The sequence below is a fragment of the Acyrthosiphon pisum genome, chromosome A2 (assembly GCF_005508785.2).
Source record: "Acyrthosiphon pisum isolate AL4f chromosome A2, pea_aphid_22Mar2018_4r6ur, whole genome shotgun sequence".
Classification (NCBI taxonomy): Eukaryota; Metazoa; Arthropoda; class Insecta; order Hemiptera; family Aphididae; genus Acyrthosiphon; species Acyrthosiphon pisum.
In genome coordinates this window covers 111,201,069-111,220,276 of record NC_042495.1, presented here as the reverse complement: position 1 = coordinate 111,220,276, position 19,208 = coordinate 111,201,069, and the positions used below count along the sequence as shown (strand labels likewise).

At 30.7% G+C, this 19,208-nt stretch overlaps 1 protein-coding gene and 1 non-coding gene across 2 annotated transcripts in view; both read left to right on the top strand.

Moving 5' to 3' along the window:
- Positions 1-19,208, top strand: part of LOC100167311 (zinc finger protein 593) — a 37,887-nt gene that overhangs the window by 481 nt on the left and 18,198 nt on the right. The gene's annotated exons all lie outside the window — the stretch shown is intronic.
- Positions 5,688-5,881, top strand: LOC115034354. Its single transcript, XR_003839719.1, has one exon. It is a non-coding gene; the product is annotated as a U2 spliceosomal RNA (small nuclear RNA).

Sequence of the window (19,208 nt, the reverse complement as noted above, 5' to 3'; positions counted from 1 at the left end):
ATATGTTGTAACAAAAAGTATGCCTATTGTTTGTTTAAGAAAGCATCAGGGAAGACATTATTACTTAAGTATAATATTTTTTTACATTAGTTAATTTTAAAAATGTAATTGTGTACATTGAATAATTGCAAAAAAAGCCATTGAGATGTTATTAAGAGATATTGCATTTCGAAATTAAACCTCAACAAACATTGATTCTAGATTCTCGATAAGTGACCACCTAGGATTTTTAACAATATGTCTTTGTTCCCCAAATAATGCTTAATATGATTTCAATTTAATTAGATTTTAAAAATAGATGGCGTAAAAAAAAATTATGTTATTTAAAATTTGGAACCATATGGTCCATGATTAAAATAAATCAATACTACGAAATACACTAACAAAAACAAAAAACAAAATGATATTAACTGCATTTTGCATTCTGCATACTGACAGTGTTATTATAGGTAATACATTTGAGAAAGAGATTTTTCAAAATTATTTATTGTAAAAAATAAATTGACATCTACTATGAGTCAAAGCAGATAAATTAATATTATTATTTACTGAGCAAGAATAAACATACAATTTAAATTGTGATGGTATTATAAAAGAATAGTAACTGGTAAATGTTGATTACCATAATAGGTACTATAAAATAGTAAACATATTATGATAAATAATTTTTTTTTTTAAATTAATTTGTTTCCTTCTTCACATCTTTGAGTTTTACCTACTTTGAAAATCAAAATGTATAAGAAACGTGGAAACTGTACCTATATTAGTAATATTATGCGACCTTTAAACTAAAAGTATGCGTACACCCATCAATGCTATGACCAGTATAAATATTCTTGAAATATAATGTTTAGTATTTTACATGTATATTGTATGAAATGTTGAAACTAAGATAATACAATATTGCTAAAATTAATTATGACACATCTTCATATAATTAAAAGATAAAATACTAATGACTTATTATTAAATTAATTAAAGTAGGTAATGAATGATATGTCAATAATTTAAAAGAAACATTGATATGATATTACCCGTAGTTGAAATAAAATATTACTTATTTTTTGCTGTAGGTATTTTAACAAATTTAATAAACAATTTAACAGATACATGATTTACAAAAAAAACTGTGTAAAGTAATTTATTTCTTCTGTAGGTACAAATGATCCGAATGAATTTTGTTTTACTTTTACCATAATTTAACTATTATGACATGTTACTTCTGAACCTAATGGCTAATACAAGGGCTAATACAATAAATTTGAAGGTTTAGGTCAAACTATTCAGGTAATATAATTTAATAGCACCCACTTCCTAATTAATAACAAAAATAATTCATCATTGTATAATCTGTATAATCATATTATCACAACTATCAGAACAATATACTTTTTGTTCAGTTTAATAATTTTATTAGGTAGATAAATACAATGACTAACAAAATAAATGTTAAGAAGTGTCAGAAATTTTGTAAATTTAATGATTTTTGTTAGGTTTATCAACCTATTTACTTAATGGCATTATATGAGTTTATGGATATTGATACAAAAAAGTAAAAACAATATTAAGTAGAAGTCATCAAAATGTATAATATTATGCTATAAGTACTACAGCTAAAATAAATTATTTCAAAGGTCACAGTTATTGACACTTATAAGGTGATAATTCACTACCTTGTGATTGTTATTCTAGGCGGCATTGAGTATTTCGCTGTACTACTTAGCACATACCTATTAGAATTACGCATAAATATTTGATAGTAGACGATACAAGCGCATAAAGATTCCACAGAAAAATCAATAAACAAATGAAAATATGGCAGAATTAACATTTTAAATTTTTTTCAAAACAATAGTACATTCCTATCTAGTTACTTTACAATGCACATACATAAAACAATATGTTTTAATAGGACAAAGAGTAATGGGACAAACAAATTACCATTTAAACTCTATCGGTTAAATGCTATTATCCAGAATAAAGGTGACTGATAATGAGAAATTATATTAAAGCAGTTTTTTTTTGTGTCGAGTGTCAAAACTCTGGTTTAAATCTTAGGCCTATAAATAATAAATATATTTGAACGGTGTTTCCTAACTAGCTCTTTTCTTATGGTTTAAAATACATTTTTGAACTCTGCTTTTGCTTTTCACTGGTTTACTCTTTATAGATTAGTGGTGGGGCATCTATTATAGATATGACGGGACAATTTCACCACACTACGCGTAGCCACTACAACAGTTTTGTAAAAACACAAAAAAAAATTATTAATATAAGGGGCGTCCGAGTGTATCGCTTACCCAAAAACGAATGGTTCTGTCAGACAGCGTCTTCTCTTCAAGAGCGCATTTCCAAGAAAAAAAACGCCTCTCGATAGGTTTCTCTCTCTATCTCTTTCACTCACTCTGTACGACTTTGGTGCTTCACAAAATATACGGTCTCCCTACGCGCTACTGGAGGTAATAACTAACACCGCCCGTTCTGGACGAGTGCGGACGGCAAGTCGAAACGAGAATACTCGTCCGGCGGCGATGAAGATACTCGGCGTTAGGTGCCATCGCGAGGACTGGATAAACAAAATATTGAGTCACTCGAGTAACAAATGGCGATGAACGCACTTGGAAAATTCAATACACTCGTTCGACGTCGGGACGAAAGCACAAAAAAAGTCTCACGATATAATAAATAAAAAACGACCGGCCCGGCCCGATTGAAACGATCAGTTGGCTGATACGGTGTGATAACTGATAACTTACTGATAAGCCGCCGACCTGCAGCAGCAGAGTATGATAACGACCGGCGAGTCGCCGAGGCGTCGATCACGTATTTAGAGATAACGATTTCGCGGGCGTTATTCATGTCCGAAAATTATACAATCACAATAAATTTATTCTACATTTCTACATCGTGTTCAAAATATGAGGATCGGATGGTTTATGCCACGGTAGATTATAGATAATCGTGTAGATATCCGTGGTTCATTCCATGGTGTATATAGCGGGGAGGGTGGGAGGGGGGCTTAAGGTTCAACCCCTAACACCCCCCCCCACGATATTGTTGGTACGCATTTTAATATGGCGATTAATTTATAATATTAATTATTCCGCCAGCCGATAACTGATAAGAGCACATGAACTGAAAAATTATTAATGCTTCATTAAAATTGAATGGACCAAACATGAGCTGTGTTATATATAAATCGTGTAGCTCACTGTATATTATTATATACATATTTAATGTTTAATGATCATTTATGCAACCAAACATAAGTATAACCATTTTTAAATTGTAAACCTAATAATTATTTTATTTTCAATTACTAATAAGTAGAACCAGCAGATAGGTAGGTATACCTAAAATCTGTATGTGATAGCCTACAGGCTACAGACGCATATTAATATATTGTATTATAATACCTATACCTATCTATATATATATATTATAGATAAATATATAATATGTCAGAGCGAGCATTAAAACTACATGCGACGACGACCGATTTGCCATTAACTGACGGGTTATAGACAGAATATATTGTATTTGAGGTCAATTATTTTTACGTGAATCTGTAAACTAGTCAATAAATAACTCGCTATACAGTAACCGTATATAGGTAGACATAGGTACCTATCTCCGTAGTCCGTGTCCAATTAGTAAGATATCATCATATTCTAAAAATGGTTTTGATCAAATCCCAATGTTTATAAACAAGTTTATTTAACAATCAATTGAAATACAGCTGTCACCACATTTTAAAACAATGTCCGTTTTTAAGCTTTACATTTTAAACTTTTGTAAATAACCTATGTATTTTTTATATAATTTTGCACCTATATAATATAAATATATATATATATATATATATATATATATATATAGGTATAACTAATAAGTATATAATTACAACAATAAATTATATGCATTATATAAAATATAATTTATAATATATAAGATATTAAGATATTATATGGTTAAAAAATTGTGTACCTATTTAATATTATCATCGCCGACGCCCGATATGTAGATCTTATACTGCATTGATATACATAGTAGGTTGAAGATTTACGTGAATATTTAATTAAAACAAGAGGTGGTATCTACATATAATGCCAAATTTAAAATTGTATAACACCACGTATACGCGAATTATTAAATTCGATTTGTGTGAATAAGATTAAGTAAAACAACTCGTTTTGTTTGAATACAAACGATCAATTATAACTTATAGGTCGCGCATAATAATATATATTTTATAATTTATATACATAGGTACCAATATAATACTTAACTAAATATAGGTGAGCTTTTATTGGATAGAAATGATATTACGTGGCTTATAAATATGCATTTATAATAATTTAACTAGTTCATTTTGGTAATAATTAATAAAATAACAATTAACAACAATGTGCCAAAAATAACATCGAAGAAAATAAAAAATAATCTACAGTTAAAAACTATAACTTAAATAAAAACGTCAAAAATTGATTTAAATGTAGAAATAATATATAGGTACTGCGGCAATTCTCTGAAACATTGACATAATTTACGTCTGTTTATCGACTTAACAAGATGTTCTGAAACTGCATTCTTGTGAGTAAAGACTATTTGATTAGATAATTATCGGATTTGTAATTAATAATACATGTTATTTTATTTGGTGTGCAATCCAGTTATGATTTTATCAGATAAAAATCAAAAGGGATCAGTAGGCAATCGCCAATCGTGTTACTAAATCAGGGTGTAATCGAAATGCCAATTTTCAAGTAAAAAAATTAAAAATGGGATGTCGGCGCATTTTGTGTTTTATCTCTCTGGCCCACGCGCAACATGGCAAATTTGCGTTCAGCAGAGCCAATTTTGTGATGATTGTTGTAAGTTTATAACCAAGGACGTCCATTGGGGGAGGGAGGGAAGAGAGGGACATGCCCCCCTTGCTTTTCGGTGTCTATTATACATTTATACATAATACATTATAAAAATTATTATTGATACATTGAATAAAGAAACTTGATAATCATAATATTCGTTAATCGTTACTAACACCTTGTTTTATAATCATAGAAATTAATTTTACCCATTGAAAATATTATATTAATATAAGAAAATATGTCCATGATTTTATCACGTAGTTCAATGATCTCAACAGCAGCGATATATCATCACAGATATTAAACTTAAAAATAATTAATAAGTATAATACTATAAAATAATAATTTATTATTTAGATTATTTATGCTTAGTATGATAAATCAATACACTCTTTTCTCAGCTCAGAATCAAAATGTATCCTGTATTATGACGTGTAGTATACTAATTTGGCGTATAGTGTAGTTTCTAAGATTTCATTAAATTTGCATATTGAAAACATTTTAAAAAGCGTGTGTGGCGCCTAGTACGTAGAAGTTTGTTGCGTGAAACGATCAGTAGATGGCGCGGACAAACCAGTCAGTCTCGTACATACAACGACGATACCAATTTCCATTCAACGAAACGCAAACGACATTGCAACATCTTTATTAAAATCAAAAATTACCGTTCTAATTATAATAGAGACGTACTTAACAATGCTATTCGTATCCAAAGTAACTTTAAACACGAGTGAATGACTCTTCGTTTGGTATGCGCCTCCACACGTCACACGTGCAAGGGTTTCTATTTAGTTTCGCGTTTGTCAATGCTTAGACATCGCTTCTCGGCCTAATGGCTAAGATCAAAAGTGTAGTATCTGTTCTTATCAGTTTAACATCTGATAAATCACTTATTTAGTGATTCAAATGTTAAACTAATTTTTGAAATATTGGTGGAGATTAGGAGCTTGCTCCTGCTCCACCGCGGGTTGGCCCGGAGTTGCAGTACTTCCGGGATCAGCCCACATAATAATCTAAATTTGTGTTCATACTATCATGAAATATCATAATGCATTATGGTAATTAATTCGTATGACCCAGTCCGGGCACCTATAGCACCATTACCCGTACCACATAGACTAATAAATCGAACCCCTTTCTTTTTAATACGTGATCTAATATGTAATTACGTTTACAATTATTTTAGATTAAGACACGCCTGCGCGTAGGTGATAAATTATTATAGCATTACTACAGTTTTAATTAGTAACCTACTATGATATTAATTACCTTCGGATCCGCGTCAATTTAGAGTACCATCAAACATGGTAGTATGGTACATTAATTGATAAAATAGGTTATATTATATTGTATTATATACATATAAAGACAATGGAGGATAAAATTCAGGCACGGATCCAGAGCAATGATCTGGGGGGAAGAGCACAATGTTTTTACAACACAAATTCAATTATAATAAAATATTATACTTTACTAAAAATGTTGTCATAATAGTAGGTATAGCCGTATAGGTAATCAATGTGATAAATAAATTATTGATTATTTGATATATAAAGTGACAATGTGAAAAGAAGTTTAGATTTTGGTTATTTGTTATTTAATATATAATATTTATATTTAAAAAAATTATGTCTGGGGGGCTGGGCCACTAGGCCCCCTGGAGCCCCCCCCCCCCTGGGATAAATATCGCAGGTTATATTATACATCTTATTTGATACCACGCACGTAGGTATGCGTGAAGGTCCCAAACTGTCCCCTGAGCCTTAGGGATCCGCAAGTGTGAGCTATATTATATAGGGGCTTGGTGGACAAATTTGAATTTGGCATTATTAGTTGCTTACTTGCATTGTAATGAACATCATGATTCATGATTATCCATGATTTATCATTATTTTATTCTAGATTCTATACAATGGTGGGTGTTTTTTTTATTGTATCTGTCATCACCGTTTGAGGAAGTGAAACTGCTTCAATTTTTTTCAAAAGTATCTTGTTCGATAGGAAAGTGAATCTAGTTGGTGCATTCAAGAGGTCAAAATTATAATAAATAAATCAAAAAATAAAATATGGCCTAATTACGTTCAAATAATTATAAATATTTCTTGAAAAAATACCTTGATAAAAGCTGCATACCGGTACAATACAGCCTTCCTACATTAAAATATGGTTGAAATCAATATAAATATTTATAGAAAATGACCAAATCGTCCAATCATAAGAATTTTTAATTTAATACAATTTCATTATCTACGGTAACTTTTTTTTAGTTAGGTACACAAAAAAAAATCATGTCGATTTTGTCAAAACTGGTTTTGCTTAAACATTTCTGTTTTTTCTTCATTTTTTTTTTTTTGGTTTTTTTTGTCACTTTTTAAAACTACTGTGTATTTTAAGTTTTGACCTCCACTTAAGCCGAAGTTTAGATTCGCTCAGAATCTAACAATATTATGTATGAAATACAATTATAATAATATTATTCTCATCAGTAATTATTAATTATTAGAAAAATATGGTAATATAAATGGCTTGTTAATAAAATTATGAATGCAATAAGGCCATATCTCAAAATATTTATTATTTTTATAAATAAATACTATCCCTAGTAAATGGTAAGCTTAAGATTTTAAAAAGGCGTCATCAAATACAAGCAATTTTAGAAGACAATTTGTTATACTTCTATGTGGCTGAAGATAACTTACAAACTACCAAGGCTGGGAAAGTTAATGATTTTTTTAAACTCAGTTAAGTTAATATGCACCAATAACAAAAAGTTTAAAGTTAAAAGTTTATTTAACTATAGGTTAACTCAGTTAAGTTAAAAGTTAATACACACTTTTTGTTAACTTTTTATTAAGTTAAAAAAAAGTTAATTTGTTTAAACAACGTTTGTGTACTCAATTTTTTTCCAACCTAAGACTAAATTATAGACTAGGTATAAAGCAGTGGCGTGTTGACCGTGATTTTGAAGGACAGTTTCCCGATAGTTTTAAAGGGGTGCCGGTTGGGTGAGTACTGGATTTAGTGAGAAATTGTAGTACTCACAAGATTAACTTCATCCGAAGATGATATTTAATAAGAATAATAACTTAAACAATAAGTATTATATTAAGTAGTCAAGGGGTGGTACCTTAACAGGTAGCCGGTAGGTCATTCAAAAAATAAATTGCCCGATAAAATACTTCACTTCACCATGCCGCTGCTATATAGTGTTTATACTTTATAGTTTATACAGTATTTCCATATAAGCTACATTTGAATGATATAAATTGTTAACTTTAAACAATTCACGGTACCTAAATATTTTTTGACATGAAAACGAAATAGGCTACAAAATAAATTAACTTAACTTCTTAAAATGAAAAATTAATTCGTTAATTTCACGTTAATTAAAAAAAAAATGTAGTAAGTTAACAGTTAAGTAAGTGAAAAGCAAAAGTAACTAGTTAAGTTAAGAAGTTAAAAGTAAGTTAACTTTTAGTTTTTAAACTTAACTTTACATTTTTAACTCATTAATGCCCAGCCATGTATTCTAAAATAGAACAAACTAGAAAAAAATATAAATTTATCAAGCAATTCGGAGAAATTCAAACCCACGGAGATCAATTAATATTACACATATCATTCTTTCCATGATATCGCAGTGTTTTTAGTTTTTTTCGGTGTAGATATCCTGTTAGTAAAATTTTTTTTTCCTTAGTCAAAAAGCTTGATAATTTAAGACAAAACTTTCTTGTGAGATTTTACACTGGTTAAAAAAAAACCGTCAGTATACCTGAAAAAAATACATAAAATTTCCACAAACCGCATTAATTAATTTTACACAATAGCGTGTTGACATATTATCTAATAATAATATTATCAAATAAAAACCAAATAATATAATATGACATAACACACAATTTTATTCGAATTAATTTAGGTACATACACAATTATTTACATATAAAATTATTTACATATTATACAATTTATTTATTATACATTATTACAGTAGCATAGCCATAATTTATACACAAGCTCTTTAACTGTGGGGGAGGGGACGCCCAAATAATCGTAATATAACCATATAAAGTCATCTATTATACGTCTGCGTGGTCCATCGCACCACAACAGAACATTCGCCTCACAAATTTCTTAGTCCGGCTCCACACTGAACGGCGCGGACGTCTAGGCGTGACTGCGGTTACCGTCCCCTCATCACTACGGCCAACGCAGGTTACCGTATCCGTTACTATAAGCTGCATGTCGGCTTCTATTTTTTGTAACAGTAGCAAAGACGACGAGACTAGGTACAGATAACGACGTCTCGATCCCGCTATCTTCTACAGGGGCATCTAGTGTCATCAATGTGCTAATGGACGATCCGGTACACGAATTTTTCAGCAGGGCAATGTTAGGACACGACACAGCCCTTTCGTGCACCAGCAAACTAGGAAAAAGTAACGCGTTAATTAACTTAGTTAAAAGTAACTTAACTTTAACTTATTAACTCGTTAATGCCCAGCCTTGCAAATTACTGTAACTTGTAAGTTATTAAATATTAAAAATGCTCTCCTGAACAATTTACCATTTTGATAATATGCGGCCCTGTTGTACTGACAGTATGATATATCCATACACAAATTAAAAAACAATTGCAGTAAGACATAATAGAAACGATTTTGTGCGTAAAAACTCGTAAAAATGTATATAATATGATATATTAATTTAGAGGCTCAATTACGGGATACAATAAATAAAAATCATTAAAAATAGTGGCCCAAGCACCGGGTCAACCTGTTATAAATGTAAAACTAGAGAGTTTTTGCACAACGCCAGTAAAACACTCCGGCAGAAATAACGTTCGGTTAAATTATTCGGTAATGTATAAACGTTGCAACTTTAGTTTTTGCATTACCGGATATATAATATTTCGTTAAAATATTTTATCACATTGTAAATTGTTACCATAACAAATATTAACCATTGACATATAAACAGGTTTATGACTGTAACCTTTTTGATATCAACATTTTAGATTCATAAAAAGCGGGATACCAAAAACCGGTGACTGATAAAGAAAACAGCTGTAATACCAGCGTAAACTTTGACCTAAGTCACAGGACTAGATAATATAACCGATTGATGAGATATGACCGATAATAACCAGCAATACGGTGCCCGTTAAAATAATTAAAATAACCGATTACGATAATCAAATAACCGTACCGATATTTGGTGCGCATGCGCAAAGACTTGTTTTGGTAAATAACGTTAACGGGTTCATACGTTATTTTTAACCGGCGTTATGCAAAAACTCTCTACTGTAGAGGTCCAATTACCGTATACCTTTATGAAAAAAGGTTAATGTTGTGGCCCTATTCCCGAGCGCCCGGTTAGGTTAGGTTAGGTTAGCAATATGCAATGTACATCGATGCAAATTACAAACGTATACTTATCGTGGATAATACATCACGTTGGAGTACTATCGTACCTAATAATAATTATTATTATTATTACAATTTGTACAAAAGTGATGAAGTGAACGTTGTAAAACTCGTACACACTACAATATTATAATATATTTTCAATGTAACGGTGTGTGTTGGGATTTCCCGGATACCGGACCTGAACGGTATATAATGTTATCGTATAAGGTACCCATAACTTTACGACGTTAGGTATTCACTACGTATAGTTGAGCCTCGCGACGGCTGCAGGTAAAATCGTATATATTATTAAATAGGTACAAAATATGTACAATGTTAATGGTATACCATGATGTATACAATTTACAGTGTAGGTAATAGGTATACCGTATACTGTTGTTGCTCGAGACCAGTATACTTTCGTTGGGCGGAAAGGGTGGAGGTTAGTCGTGCGGATTTGAATATTATTCAAATGTTTGTCGTAAATTTGCGGTTTCTGATCATTCCTTCTAAAGTCGGTAGTAAATCACGGGACCCCGTTTCCGAACGACAGATTTCCATCAACAGGTAGGTATAGCGTGTTATAAGTTTTCGGCATATAGAATAACATAATATATATATATATATATTATATTATAGTCACTACTCACTACAAGCGCAGACTGATACACTTTTAACCGATCGTAATAACTACATATTTCTGCAGCTCCAACTGCTCCGAGTATCTGTATTGCAATAGATCCAACAGCAGGTGTGTGGATTCCCGTTATTTGCCATGATACATAAATACTTTATTTTGGTTTTAATAAAATGTTGATCGACAAAATTTTTAGTAGGGCCCTTAGATCATATAGCATACTAGTATATGATCTAAGGTAGGGCCAGATTAAGACAGTTATAGAAATAATTCCTGTCAAAATAGCAATAATAGCATAATGTTTGGAAGTTCACTTTAAGAACAAACCGTGAAATCAAATGTCGAATACCGGAGTCATTTACCAATATATTTACATATTCGTAGTGAAACGTTTATCGACGGGAGCCGTCTGGGGACCAACAAAGAATGGTTGGGAGCCATCTGGGTTGCAATTATTACTCAATGGGTCATCTATTGGGACTTTAATGTGGGCACAGTGTTTCTGCTGAGAGCTTGTTATACTTTAGCCAAACTGTCCGTCTTTTCGTACGCATAAATTAAAATGTTTAAAGATTACAAATAGGTATAATAATCATATAAAATACTATAAATAGCTAAATTAGCTATACATAATAATATTATGTATATAATGCAGAAATGCAGAAGGTCCAAATTTCGCGTAACATAATAAATTAGTGCAACGGATTGTGTAAGGTCATGACACCTCCTCTGTCAGGCGCGTCCCTGAGAGAGCGATGGGGATTAGGGGCGATTGTTATTAATTATTAAAAGTGGTATTCCCCCCCTCCATCATGGAATTTACTCGAAGACGACCATGCCCTCTGTCTACCAACCATAGCAGATTTTTAACGCGGAATTTCAGTGATTCATCCCGTCACCTGTCAACACAGGTTTTTGTTTTCGATCCATCGTATCCGTACTATTTAATAAGATCAAAATGTAATATTATATTATTTCACCAATGTTCATGAAGGTCACGCACTCACTCTCAGAATTTTACGAATTTTTATAGTATTATATCGTCAAGTCAGGGTCGTCACCATTGTGTGATTGGGCATTGTAGGGTTAGGTTTGGGCACACATTATGTAATTATAAATCAGATTAAAATGATATAATATAATGATTAATGACATACCCATACCCACGACTGCCGAGTATAATATTATTATCATCGACCAGTATCCCGTCATCCGATGAGTTGCATCAGTTGCATCGACCTACACCGTTCGCGAAGAGCTCGCCTCTCTCCTAGTCCTATCAGATGCATTATTGTGCATTTATGATTGCTAGTTATACTATAATAGTACATTAGTACGTATATAATTAAACGACTCATAATGACATATACGCGTATCACGGGATTGCCTAAATTGTATGTATGTACCTATTATATACCTACAATACAACATTACAATATTATATGCGGTTCTCGCAGTGAAAACACTGCGGTTTTATTTTTCTTACACAACGTAAATGATATAATATTTTAAATCACGTGGTCGACGAAATAATACGCATTTTCCTTCATAAACCACCGTCACAAGTCATATTGTATACTTATAGTTACGTTAAAAAATAATCGACATAATAATATTGTATTATGTGTAGTTATTTGTACATAATTATGTGTATGCGCCAACCCCCCCTAAACAAATGATGCATCGATCTTTTTCCGAGAATGTAATATTAAATTATTGTATTATTTGGAACGATCGATGTGCAATAGCAAACACCTGAGTATAGAATTACTATGCCTTGGCTTCTTGCACAGCTATTACAATATTATTATAGGTAATATAATATATAGGCAATAGGCGTATAACCTCAGAGGAGCTGAACCTAAAATTATAGTGCAATTGGAAGATTTCCTAAAAGAAAAAACCGGTATGGCACTCTAATATGTATTTCAAGAGAAATACAACTGTCATTAAGATTACGAAAAAAATTATACACTTGCAGACGTTTTGACGGACAAGTCAATATGCCTATAGCATATAGCCAATATTTTTATTTCGTGACTAATTGCCATCATATAACAGCCCACCGGTACATGTATTAGGGATACCGAACGTTTAGAGCAACCGTATCATGAGTGTATGTACCTGTATAATATATAATATTAAAATATATTTATATAATATGTACATATTTAAAGTAGATCACTGGACTCAGGACCTAAAATAATAATCAATTTAACGGTTTTAAATGTGTATAAGGTAAGACAAGTACTTATTGAATTTGTAGAAATTAGGTAATAATTTTAAACATAATATATTATAATAAAATATTATAGGTAATGATTTGGTGTTTTAATAAAAGCAGCATAAAACAAGTGTAAATGTGTTATCAAATTCAAGGCTATTGTTTTAAATTCTATAAATAATAATCTAATAATAATATGGATATTTGACGTTTTTTACACCTGTTTGGCTGTTAGACTCATATTTTTTCCTAAAACAAAACCTTTTTGTAACCTTGACATATATTATGTTCTATTTAGTAATTGACAGTTTGCAATTTCCCTAAGATAATTTTATACAATGAAAGACTTCATAAGTTCCATCAATATTTGTATATTTATTCTAAATATAAGCAAATACAACATTTTAGATTCTGAGGAGAATGAAGAAAGTATTGATTTTACAATGATATGTTTTTTTTCTGTGTCTGTCCACGATAAGTAGTCAAAATAATGTTTATTTTTTCAATTTCAGTACCTTTTCTGGTAATTGAATCTAGTTGGTACATTCAAGAGTACTCCAAAAATTAAACATTCCCAGTACTTTTCAAAAGCGTCAAGAAAAACAAAAAAATTAAGGAAAACGGAGATTCTTACTCAGTCAGTTTTCGACAAACGTCAATAAAAATGTTCACTTGGTCAAAAAACTTGAAAACTTAATACGAGGTTATTCATTAATTGTTATTAGTGGAAATTAAAAAAAAGTCGAGTGAAATCAATTATGAGCGATTAAAGTTAGAATTTTCACAAAATTTATACAAACCACGAAAATGTTCAAATTATTTTGGGTTAGAAATGCATAAATAATGTTCTATGTATATCCAAAATTTGAAAATCTAATACAAAATTCTACTTAAGTTCACTATCTTTGCTCAGAACCGTTTTTCGTATACAATAATTTTATATATCATTGAATTCAAATTCAACACATCCATTACAGTGACTCCTCTTGACACCTACTGTACAGGCGTACAGCCGATCACTGTTTTACGTTCGACGTCCAGAATTTGTAAGTACAAATTATATCTAGAAAATGAAAATATTGCAGATTTTTGCATATCAGGGCCAAATTCACGACGCCTTTCAATATGTTTACTTATAGAAAGTCCAACCAAATTCACAACCATTCCCAATGGACTTAGTATATATTTGCAAACTCTAGTCCGATCCCAGAATTTACCAAGCCGGATGAGCTTTCAACGTTTTATACTCATAATAGTTCATAACCCATGCAGCCCTTCAACAAAGTTATAAATATACTAATATACATCTGACTTGCAAACTATAGGATTGCACTTGTAAGTCACAAACTCTTGCTATAACTATAGCAGTACCTATAACATATTATAGGGAATGTTTTGAGGCCTGTTTGGATTTTCTGGGTCAACATTAAATCATGTATGCCTGACAATATGATTTGCAATTGCACTTGCAAATTATCAAAAATTATTAATTTCTCTGCAGAGCATGATTTGCGAAATCTTTTAATAAAGTTGAAGGGCTGACTTCACGGACGTGTAATTTATGTTTGTGGGTATATATATAGGTATTAATTCATATACTTTATCAATTTTGTTTATTGTTCATGTTGCATGGCGTGAATAAATTATGTTGAAAAAATAATTACACTTGCATAATTTAACCGCTGAAAGCACGACCGGTGAAAAAGAACCATCATTTGTGATGGACTTGGAATGTAAAAATAATTTTATCCACAGCAGGTCATTATTTAATACCTGTAATCTGTATAAGTACACTGGCATGCTTACGAAAGCTTCATGTCCATTACGTACAACCGTACAGGTAGGTAATAGATACGACAATTAAACTGTTCAACTGTTGCTCGCTATAATATTAAATTCCTATTCACTATCGTTGAATTTGTTATAATTGTCTCGGTCTTGTTGCAATTTACAAAATTAAATCAATTTTATAAGTGCCTGATGATATATTATAATATATATATATTATATAGGTCAGTGAGGCTGGGGCGTTTTAATCGGCTGACCCAGTGGACTAAATTATAATTTCATATTTGTATAATACTGTAATATAATATAAGAACATAATATGCCTTTATATACAAGTCTACAGTATGGCGAATAACTTTATTTCAATAAATATATTACATTATATATGAATATAGGTAGGTATAGGTAGGTACATGGCGAGTAATTTACATTTTAGATGGATATAAATATATAATAATATAGACATCGTATTATCATCATATTATAATATAGATACTATATAGGTCAAGTATTTAAGTAACTACCTTTAGATGTATTATAACAATAACGGCAATTTACATTCCCACTGACACGCATTATAAATACATATATAATATATGTGTTTATAGAACGCCTAGGACGGAATATACGCAGGCACATCGCATATGTCGCTGTTTAACTGTAAAATTGTAATTTAAATTTGTACCTTAAAATTGTACTGCAGCTGTAGCTTACATAATATAACATTATAATATTATCATGCATTAGTTACAGCACGTTTGACGATTTGCGCACAGCTGGAAAAACTATACCCATGGACGTACCCTGTAGACTACCGATTAGTTTTCAATAAAGCATATTTTTCAGTTTAAAATAATGTCATAGAAATATAAACATTACAGTATTATACAATATTGTTATTATAAAAGTAACCTCGAAACGATCGAACAATATGTAAACAATGTATATACCTATAGTCGAAATATTATAGAATACAGATTGCTTTTTTCAAAGGTTTTTTATTCAACTACGAATCTTGTCAACTGTTTGTCTGTCTGTATGTTTGTCCTTTGCTATTTCTCAAAAACGGCTAAACGTACAGAAATAAACAAGATATATTTTGAATCAGGATGAGCTCTTAGTTGTGCATGACGAAGAGCTTTTTCTAAAATTTGATTGTTTCAAATAACAACCACCATAGGTGCAATTATAGGGACATTTTCAAGAGGGGAAGGGGTGTCTAGAAATTTATCAGCTGCATAGACTCTGATAATATATATTTTTAACTAAAGTATAATTTTAATAGTGGGGGGGGGGGGCTACGGATAACTGCGCCTATGAGTCAACCTCGGTCACCAACGCACACGCGACGTGGATGATACGACGACGGTGGCTCGGGGTTCGTATTTTTGCAAAAAGACTCCTTTTATGCTTTCCATTTTATGTTTGAGAATTAAACTTTGTTACTAAAAAGTGTTAAATAAAATGTGGTTTTAAATAAACTAAAAAAGGTTTTTGTTAGTGAACTTAAAAGTAGAAAATCAATTTTGATGTCCTTCGACCTGGTATAGTGAGTATGATGGTACTTTCACTGTTGAAGTGTGCTCAAATAAAAACCTGGCGCAAAGCTGGGAAAATCAAAATTAAAGATGTGAATATATTCATCCAGATACTATTATAATATAAAAGAAATAAGAATACTAGAGAATAATAATATAATATAATGAACTCCAACCTACCAAGTATGAACAAGTGCCGTCATGAATATGAAATGAAGATTAAATGGACAACAATAATTGTATTAATATAAAGGCAAAAGGCCTCAGATGATACCGAAAGTAAAGCCCACCAGATTTTATTTGAGCACACTTCAACAGTGAAAGGACCATCATACGATTCATACTCATCATACCGGGTAGGACATCAGAATTTATTTTCTGCTTTTTACTTCACTAATAAGTTAAATAAAAACCATTTTTTTAGTTTTTTAAAAAAACTAAAATTCTTTCAGTGAAAATATAGCGTGAAATAAGTTGTAACCATGAAATTTAATTCTATTGGGATATCATTATTCATTTATAATATTCTTTGGAATCTAAACTTTTCGATTAATATTACTATTCTCTCATAAAATAATGTTTTACTTTTATTGATTTTCCTGCAAATTGATAATATATAGTTATATTATTTTATATAAAATTTACATTTTTCCCATGATCTATAATACCAATGATTAAAAAACCACATGAATTGACAATAGGTACCTATAAATTATTACAAGTCACTTATTACAATAAACTTAATCAATCCAATGGATATTTTTTTTGGAATCGGTGCCTGGTATGTACCTTACCTATTACTTATTAGTTAATAGGTACTTATTATTAGTTATTACCTACCCACACCAAACATATTTAGCATATTTTATGCATTTATGGGATAAAATAATAATATTACATTAGGTATATACTATAATAGCCAATAGGTAGGTGCCATAATCTCATAAATTCATCAACCATTACTTCGACTCTCTGCAACGACGTGCAACTTTGGACCTTTCAATTTTAACCATTATAACAGTTAAAAAAACGATTTGTCTCCTTTTTCAATTACGGAGGATAAATGTGTTTAAATACCTAATAATATAATAACGAACTAATGATACTTCTACTTATTTATATCGTTCGATTTAACGAGTTAGATAATGTGACAAACAAATCACGTAGGTAAAATATTATCACACTTTTATGAAACACAAAACAATACAATCGGTACGATTTGAATGAAAAAAAACTATTTGCTCAAATGTATAATAGATAGGTATAAGTATGTACTAATAGGTAAGTAATTTAAAAACACATTATAATTTGCCTACCAATCGTTAGGTATAATGACAGTAATTATTACCGTTACCTATAACCTATACTTACAATATACAATGATCTGTCATACGTACATCACAGTATATGAGTGTATGAGACTCATATATTATGATGAACTATAGTGTAACCCGTGACTATTAAATTATAAGATACCTAGTAACATATAAGTATAGATGGGTATTATATAGGCACACCTCCATTAAAAAAACGTCAGTTGAAATTAAGGAGGTTCAACGCGAGTTATTATTTGTTAGACAAATTATCTAAAAAAGTAATATTTCATGATTCATTGTTGAAGGTATTATAGAACCTATTAGCAATTACCTATTACTCAACGTCAGGGATTAAAATATAATTAATTAAATAACAATATTATGACGTATAGGTTTATTATAATTATGTACCTCATATGGTTATACATCACCTGTGAGCGCTGATATTTAGGGAATAACACATCATAATATTCAAGTAGGTATTCTTCTTGCACAATTATTGACAACACGTTGACACGTGCAGTACGGTGGTCTACACATAACGTCATAACTGCAAATAATAAGTCGATCTTCAAACCTCGTAAAAATGTTACTCGAACGATTGAGTAGGTATATACTTACATTAACACATTTACAATAACATACGCCACAACACCACACGACTTGACACAATAAACAAAATATGTAATTGAGGTGCGCCGTAATAGGACATAAGTTCTTTTGTCCGTATTCAGGGGCATGCTCAGAAAATTTATGTGGGGAGGGGGGGGGGGTTCAAGTAAAACTGAAGGAGCTAGTCTTTTACCTAACGACCATTTTTTTTTTAAAATTTTTTAATCAACAACAAATTCCATTATTTATAGATTTAAATATTATATTGCTAATATAGAAACTATTATACTATAATATACAATATACATTCAAAAATGAAAGAATAAAATCTAGTTTTCTTGATTTTTTGCTCAATTCATTTAAAACTTCTTCTGCTGTTAGTGGAATTTCTTTATGAATAGCTAAGCCATTAAGTCGAGTCTAAAACCAAAAAAATGTTTAAAAAAATGGTATACATTTTTATTTTAATATCCAGAAAATACCTCAGTCATTGTGTTTCGTAGATAAGATTTCAATCTTTTGAGACAAGAAAAAGTTCTCTCGGGGGTGGATGTTGAAACGGGTAAAGTGCATAGTATTTTTAATAGAAAATGTATATTGGGAAATATTTCTTTATCACACTATCTCAACGCTTCTAAACAATTTTTTGGATATTTTACATGCTTATTAAGTTTGGTATACCATATATGTAGTTCAGTTTTAAGCTTTTAACTGTTAGCTTATCAGTATCGAGGTAAAATTTAACAAGTTCATCAAAGTTTTCTGAATAAGTTCCAGAAAATAAACACTGAAAGCCTAAAAAACTAATTTATATT